Genomic DNA, 7,468 nt, shown 5'->3' with positions numbered 1-7,468 from the left:
AGCTTTTTACAATAAGGCATCGGACGTTCAGGACAAAGTGCTGCAAAAAGCTCACGGAAATTCCCTCGTTTGGCCATCTATTTCGGAAATGCACTGAATCTTTCCGGTATGTGTTTGGGGAGAGGTAGGTGAGAGACGTGTTGCGCAAGCACGTCCTGCTGACAGTAGGACGTGTTTGCGCTCGAGCATGATGACAGGAGAAGAGCAGAGCGGTGGATGGCGGTGGATGGCCTCAAGGCGCTGAAGCTGGTGTTTTTGCCCCCAAACACCACAGCGATTGCCCAGCCCTTGGACCAGGGCATCATTAGAGCTGTCAAGCAGCTCTACAGGGAGAACCTACTGCGCAGGATGCTGCTTGCACTGGACTACGGCTTAACGAGGTTTTACTGTACCACCTGTTTTCGAGGGTAGTCTTCACATGTTAAAATAACTAGATTAGGCACCAGTGATTTTTTTCTTTGCCACGTGCAGACTATCATAAAAATCTGAGAAAGAAAAACCAGTGCTCAGGAACCTTGTCTGCTCGAGCTGTTTGTAAGCTTCGTGCTCTTTGCGAGCGAGTAACTTTCGCAGTTTGCGCCACCCATTGGCTAATTGTCAAATTTGTCATTAACCTTACAATCTGGGGCCTTATATTTGTTCCCACAGCCAGCAAAGGACAGGCAGTAACAACACAGATGCGTACATTCTATGTACACAGCAGTGTTCATGCGCGGCTCGAGAACGGAACGTGAGGATTTAGCACGTTCTTAGTTCAATAGCCACCTTGAGATGTCCCAGCAGAATTTTTACAGCGCAAGTTTCAGTACTCCTATGAAAAATCCCGAAGGTCATGTCAGGCTGCAAGTTGACCTTAAGAGATGCCTGTATTACTGGGCACATAGGCTGCGCGCAATTTGCCGTGAAGAGGAATTGTAAAGTGCTCTTTGCTTGAAACAATTTAGCAGGCCCAGCTGCACAGCAACGCATAATCTGCCGTGAAAAGCCAACAAGGGACACTTTTCATAGCTGCTGCTAAACACACATGCCGATACCATCGCCTATCACAACATTTTCAGTGACATGGCAGCCGTTTGTTCAAGCTCAAACCGAAGCATATTGCTGCGCTAAATTGTGCGACTTAAGGTGGCGGTTCCACGGTCGCCATCTTGGAAGTAGTTCAGATTCTGCCACCAGGCTACGCCAGTAAACCATGACTGGGGAATTGAGTACCCAGCCACCCAGCCCTCTCGACTTGCGCTGCCTGAAGGCTTTTCTTGTGTTGCTGCGCGGACTTTCGAAAGTTTTTGCGGCTCCACATCAGTGTCCAGGCAGAGAAGGGGAGGACTTTTGTCCCCGTCCTGCGCAGCATGGGCTGCCCCATATAACTCCCCTCTTCACCCCACCGCACCACTACTTCGAACAATATGCGCCCCGAAAATGGGACAAGAGCCTTCTCTCTCTTGCCTATACTTCGTCTCACAAGATGTTTGCAGCACAGGGAAAGGCAGAGGCACTCCAGCTGGTCCAACCATGCAAGATCACGCGTACAATAGACAATTGTGCTCCTAAGCGCCTCTCGCCCCCCCCCCCAAATTGGCGGGGGTGACAGTAGGAGCACAATTCTCTATTATAGTGTGCACGGGCGAGAGGCACTTGGGAGCACAATTGAAAGGGCTCCTCTACCTTTCGTAGTGCTGCAGATATCTTATGAGATGAAGTATAATTTCCGCTGTAGAGCCACGAACCCGATTGCTCTTCACCGCCGAGTGTGAGGGGGTTGGACTGGACTGCAGTAGGCTAGCTTGACTGAACACAAATAAAACAGGGTGTCAACATGATTTCACAATGCAATCTTAGTGCGAGTGAAAAGGAAAAGCGAATGGCATTATTTCTGCAGACTTCGTGAATGAACCTTAGTTGAAGTCGGCGCCTGTCTTGCGTTCTTTTGATCCTCGTCTTTAGGGCTGTGCAATCGAGTGATCATTAGCGAGCTTTAGAATACGGCGACCCTATCCGTAAGTGGGATAGAGTAATAGCGGAGCGTGCACACTATAATAGAGAATTGTGCTCCTACTGTCACCCGCGCTATTACCCTGTCCCCCTAAGCGGTAGGGGTACCATATTCTAAACCTCCCTATTGTTGATGCCATAGATATAGTAGGGATCGGAACACTCCTTGATTGGAGTGGAAGCTGCCAGCTCTTGCGGCCAACAGAAATTTGCTTTATCAAACGTGATTACAAATATGATAATGTAGCTATAATTAGCTGAACTTCAGTCAACAGTCGCCCTTGTTTATTTTTTGTTCGTGCTTGTCCAATCTTGGAAACTAGAGCTGGTAAGTTACAATGTGCAAATAAGTGAATGATTGCCCATTTTTTCCTTTTGAGCTGAATCGATATTTCGAAATAGATGTGAAATCCACCAAGAGGCTATGTATCGCGCAGGGGGCCGGCATGTATTCATGTTCTCTTCAGCACTGAGGAGGCGCATTCACACTAAACTATGTGGGAAATGGGGGAAGGGGAGAGGGGGTAGTAAAGGAAGAAAGGACCTCACGGGGACAGTTTTGTAGGCGCTTATGGCAGCCACTTCTCCTCTCCCAATTGGGTGCTCCACACAGTGTCCTCATTTTATTTATTCAATCCACGCGCGCGCGTTTGCGTGTGTGTGTGTGTGAGTGTGTGTGTGCAATTAAAGGAACACACAGTATTTTCAGGCAATTAGAATAAAATTTTAACAATCAACTCGACACTGAAATCTGATGTGAAAAGTAGCATATGCTATGGAAGACGCTGACCTGTCCTGCTGCAGCTTCCCGTGATGATGCATGCGCTTTCTGAACCAATATATTGGGTGGACTACTGTTCATTATTAGCTTGGAGGCTGACTTTATTGTACTCATTTCACAGGGCACACACACGTTTGCAACAAGTATACTTTAGTGTTGAGCCCGCCTTTCGGCTTCATGTGTTGGTAGTAAATAATTTCGTGATGTGGCACTTACTTGTACATTCACACATTTGGAACATAATAATCAGAGCCCAATTTTTACTCCATGCAAGAGCGCCCATGCTTACCAAATGTTTTCCTGCAAATGTCAAACGATTAGACGCATCGATCAGATCGCATTCTGTCCGATTTGGCATGTGCTATAATTTGTGAATTTTTCCATACCAATGCAGTACAGTGGTTTTGCTTCATGTGGTCAAACGGAAGCACGTTCTTTGTATGCTTCGAAATTCTCACATGCTTTTATGTCACTTTTGCTAACATGATCGGACACCTTTCAGAGCACAGGAAGTCGAGTTGCTTCAAAACAAGGTTCAAACATAAAGTCAACAAATTGAGCGTTGAGGCGGCGGGTGAGTGGACGCCTCGGTGACACAGTATCTACCTTACTCGAGATAAGTGCCCCATTCTTTTGGAAACGCTCTGCCTGCCGACGGGCTTTTAGAGCATTAGCTCTGTTGCTCACTTGCGCGAGTGGCGCGTTTTTCTAAGAATCGTAAACAGTGCCATCACCATAGCAACATCGCCGTCTTCGTTGTGCCCGGGCAAACTAGACCGCATGCTCCACGCCCCCGGCCACAGCGGCAAAGCGCAGTAGCGGGTGATGCTAGGCAGGTTGAGCATTATAGCAAAAATGAACGCCGAACCAGTTTCCCTGCCGAATGCAATAACGGTTTACCGTAGACGGCGTAATGCTTTGGAATATCCGCGGTATATCCCCCTTCACGAAGCGGAATTAGCTAGGAAGAGGACGGGACATCATACACGTATAAAATAAATAAAATGACCGCAAATAAAAGCATCAAACGGGAAACCAATTCAGTGTTTTCTCTCATAAAAAAAATATATATATATAGGGCCACTGATCAAGTCTTGAAGAAGATATAAACGAATGCTTTTTGTCTGGTTTCTCCATTGTGAACAACGAAGCTGTAGGGCTTCCAAAACGTTAGTACGTTTTCATGAAACTTTGACTTGGTCAGTGACCCTGTATATTTTTTTATGCCACCACCTGACCAGACTGCATTTCGTCGAACTCTTGATTACAGTGGTTTCTCTCATTTGAGCTAAAGCTCGACATTCGGTTCAGAAGCGTTGAGCCTCGTCGTTTTTTGTTTGTTTTTTTTTTTTCAATTTTTAGTGAAGGGTATGACGGAAACACAGTGGCAAAACCCGATTCAACATCACATTTTTGTATTGGAGAAGCTTCACATGGCTGTTTCCTACTTGCCCATTCACCGAAAAAATCCCCGGCAGCTATTGTGGCCCGTTAGCTTTACTATCATCACCGGAACACAACATTAGGAAAAAAAAAGAAAGATGACTGAAACGCTGGTGATTATCTTCGGCCGCCCACTATATCATTTTTTCTCCTTTTCTTTGGAGCCTGCACTGCTCGCACTATATAGGAACTTCAGTAGGAAGGTTGAAGAGGCATGCTTGTGCATGTTCAGGTTTTCAAGTTGTACTTGGCAGACTGTCGAAACATTTTATCTGTACCAGTAAAGTGGCAGAGGGTACAAGTATTCGTGCAATTTCTGCTAGGAAGACACTCTTTGAAATTATATTATATTGCCAGGGGGCGCTCGGAGTGAAAAAAACGACGTTGAAGTGAATCGGCTCCGGACTCGCAGGATGTACCTAAACCTTGTACCGTGTAATTCTACCTGTACCGGCTCTGTTAACCTAGCCCCAGTCGCCAACACCATGACAAATCTGGTGGAGGCCAGGTCTGATGTCCCGTACCCCTACGCTAAGCAGGAGTGCTGGTCATATATTCGAGGAAACGCCCATTCACCGCACTAGCCGCAGGCAACGAGGCCTACCACCTGAGTTTTCCCCCTCGGGCGTGACTACCAGTAGCCACGATGTCGTCGCAATGCCTGGCGCGACCCCACCTACGTGACGTTGCAAGACCCCCGCGTCCCACAGACCTTTCACGGGGACACCTATGAAGACGTCGACGACTGGTTGCAGCACTACGAAAGGGTAGCTACATTCAACCTCTGGGATGACGCCGCACGGCTTCCAAATGTATATTTCAGCCTCGAGGATGGCGCTCGGACGTGGTTCGAGAACCATGAAGAGCAGCTGTCGTCTTGGAGTGAGTTCAAACGTCATCTTGCAGCAACTTACGGAAGCTCAGATCGCCGCGAACAGGCCGAACGCGCTCTACACACTCTGATCCAAATGCCTAACGAAACCATCGCGGCGTATATCGAAGACATGACGCGCCTGTTTAAGCGTGCGGATCCTACAATGTCCGAGGACAAAAAGATGCGCTACCTCATGCGTGGCGTCAAAGAGCAGCTTTGACGCCACGCATGGCGACGCCACGCAAAGAGCATGGTGCATACCATCGCCGGTATGCGCCATGTCGCACTTCACTTCAACAAGAGAGCATGATCGCGGAGGTAATGTCACTGTCTCATTGCCGACGCGTAAGGGCATCAGTGGTACCTCCGCATAACCAAGGTCTTCATGATTGTTGGTGAAGGCAACGACGCTGTCACGAATGCTGATTACAGCCCCATGAAGACGCAGAAAGTCCATGCCCAAGATGAGATCTTTGCAACAGTCAGGGAGAATAACGAAGCTGCCAACAAACACCGCGTTTCCTATTCCTATCAGGGCAGTGCACTTCCCTGTCGGTGCCAGTAGCTGGCCCCCAGCACTTCTTATTATTGGCCCAGTCCATTCGGTTTTTACTTTGCGCAGCGTGTCAGCCAGTTTCTGGCAAATAATTGAAAAATCCGCCCCGGTATCCACCAGAGCATGTACATACCTCCAGCCCATCAATGGAAACGGCGAGGTCAGCGCTAACGTTATCTGGGTTGCTCGTCTCTTTCGGCATTTTCGGCGGAAGTGCGGCAAGGTCAGCGGTGTCAGCTTCGTCGTCGGGGCTGCTCATCTGGTGCGGCATTTTCGGTGGTAATGTAGGCGGCATTTTCGGCGGTAGTGCGGCAATGTCAATACTAACGACAGCGTCAGAAGCACGGGCTGTCGGCAGTTGCAGCGGTGGTGAGGGTTTTGACACTTTTAGACTGTGTGCAACCTCCCCTCGCGAGGTTGCGGCTGTTAGTTTCCCCGGTGAGGGCTAGGGGACCGCCGTCCGCCAACGTCAGCATTGCCACGACGCATCGGCGGAGAATAACGCTGTGGCGATGGGGAGGAGCGGCGGCGGAAGCCCGGGGATTCGGTTTCCCTGCTGACCGGAAGGCCGTCCTCGGTTTGGGCAGTGTCAGCGTCGAAGCGGCGGCGAGCAGAAGCAGACGGAAAGGCCTGCCCCTCTTCGCGGTAACGGCGGTACCGATATACGTGGCCAGGTTGTCCGCAGTAGAAACAGAGTGGCCGGCTGTCATAACTGCGCCACCTGTCCGTTAGGCGTGGTTGAGAGCGCCTGGAAGGTGCCCACTGAGGCCCCAGGAAGAATTGCGTCTCCTGACGGCTTGGTGAGCTCGATGAGGCGTGGTCTGGAGGCGGGCGACGTAGGACCGCGGCGTAGCTCTCAGATTGCGGCTCGTGATAAGGTGCAGGAATGTTGGCCCGTGTAGTTGACCGGTTGTGGAACGTGGTATGGTGGTTCAGAAATGGCTGCCGCATTGTCGACTGGATGAAACTCGTTGCACTGGGCAGACGGTGATAGGGAGCACCGAATTTCAATCCTTAAAGCCTGCACGAGGGCCTCTGACGACTGAGCTTTCGTAACCGTAATTCACTGCAACTCCTCAAGGACAATTTCTCTAATCATGTCTCGAAGAGTGGTCTGATCTGTTGCAGTCAGCGCCGCCGCAGTCGTCGGGGAACAGCTGGCTGGTCGGTTGTACTGGCGGCACCGATCTTGGAGGGCTCGCTCTATAGCCGTAGCGTCCTTAATGAACTCACTCACGGTTTTAGGTGGGTTGCGTACTAAGCCGGCAAACACCTGTTCTTTGACACCGTGCATGAGATGCCGTAACTTTTTTGGCTCACTCATATCAGGGTCGGCACGGCGAAAAAGGCGAGCCATGTCTTCCGCAAACATAGCCACACTCTCATTCGGCTTCTGGACACGCACTTCAAGCAGGCGCAGCGCATTGTCGCGTCGATCAGTTCTCGCAAAGGTGTCTACGAGCTAAAGGTGTCTAAAGCCCGAACCTTTAAGTTATATTCGCCAGAAACAAACAAGCCATGAAGCATTTCAATCATGCTTAAAATATTTCATGAAGAGCTCGCGCGCTTCAAGTGAACCACGAAAAAATTAGCTGAAATCACCCTGACAGTGCACATTCCTCGAGAGTTGTAGAACAAAACCGATGCTTATCTTCTGACAGCGAGGTGTAAAGTTTTTCCATGCGAAATTTCAGCACAGATAAAAGCGTATTACTTGAACAGTTTAGCATTTACTTTTAGCCATTTTACAAAAAACGCTAAGTTTGATCACAAATAACTTTTACACTAAATGAAGCAGACAGATAATATTTTCAGGAAAAAG

The sequence above is a fragment of the Amblyomma maculatum genome, unplaced genomic scaffold, assembly GCF_055883805.1.
Source record: "Amblyomma maculatum isolate TAMU_Amacu unplaced genomic scaffold, ASM5588380v1 scaffold_56, whole genome shotgun sequence".
Taxonomy (NCBI): domain Eukaryota; kingdom Metazoa; phylum Arthropoda; class Arachnida; order Ixodida; family Ixodidae; genus Amblyomma; species Amblyomma maculatum.
This window is presented reverse-complemented; position numbering follows the sequence as displayed.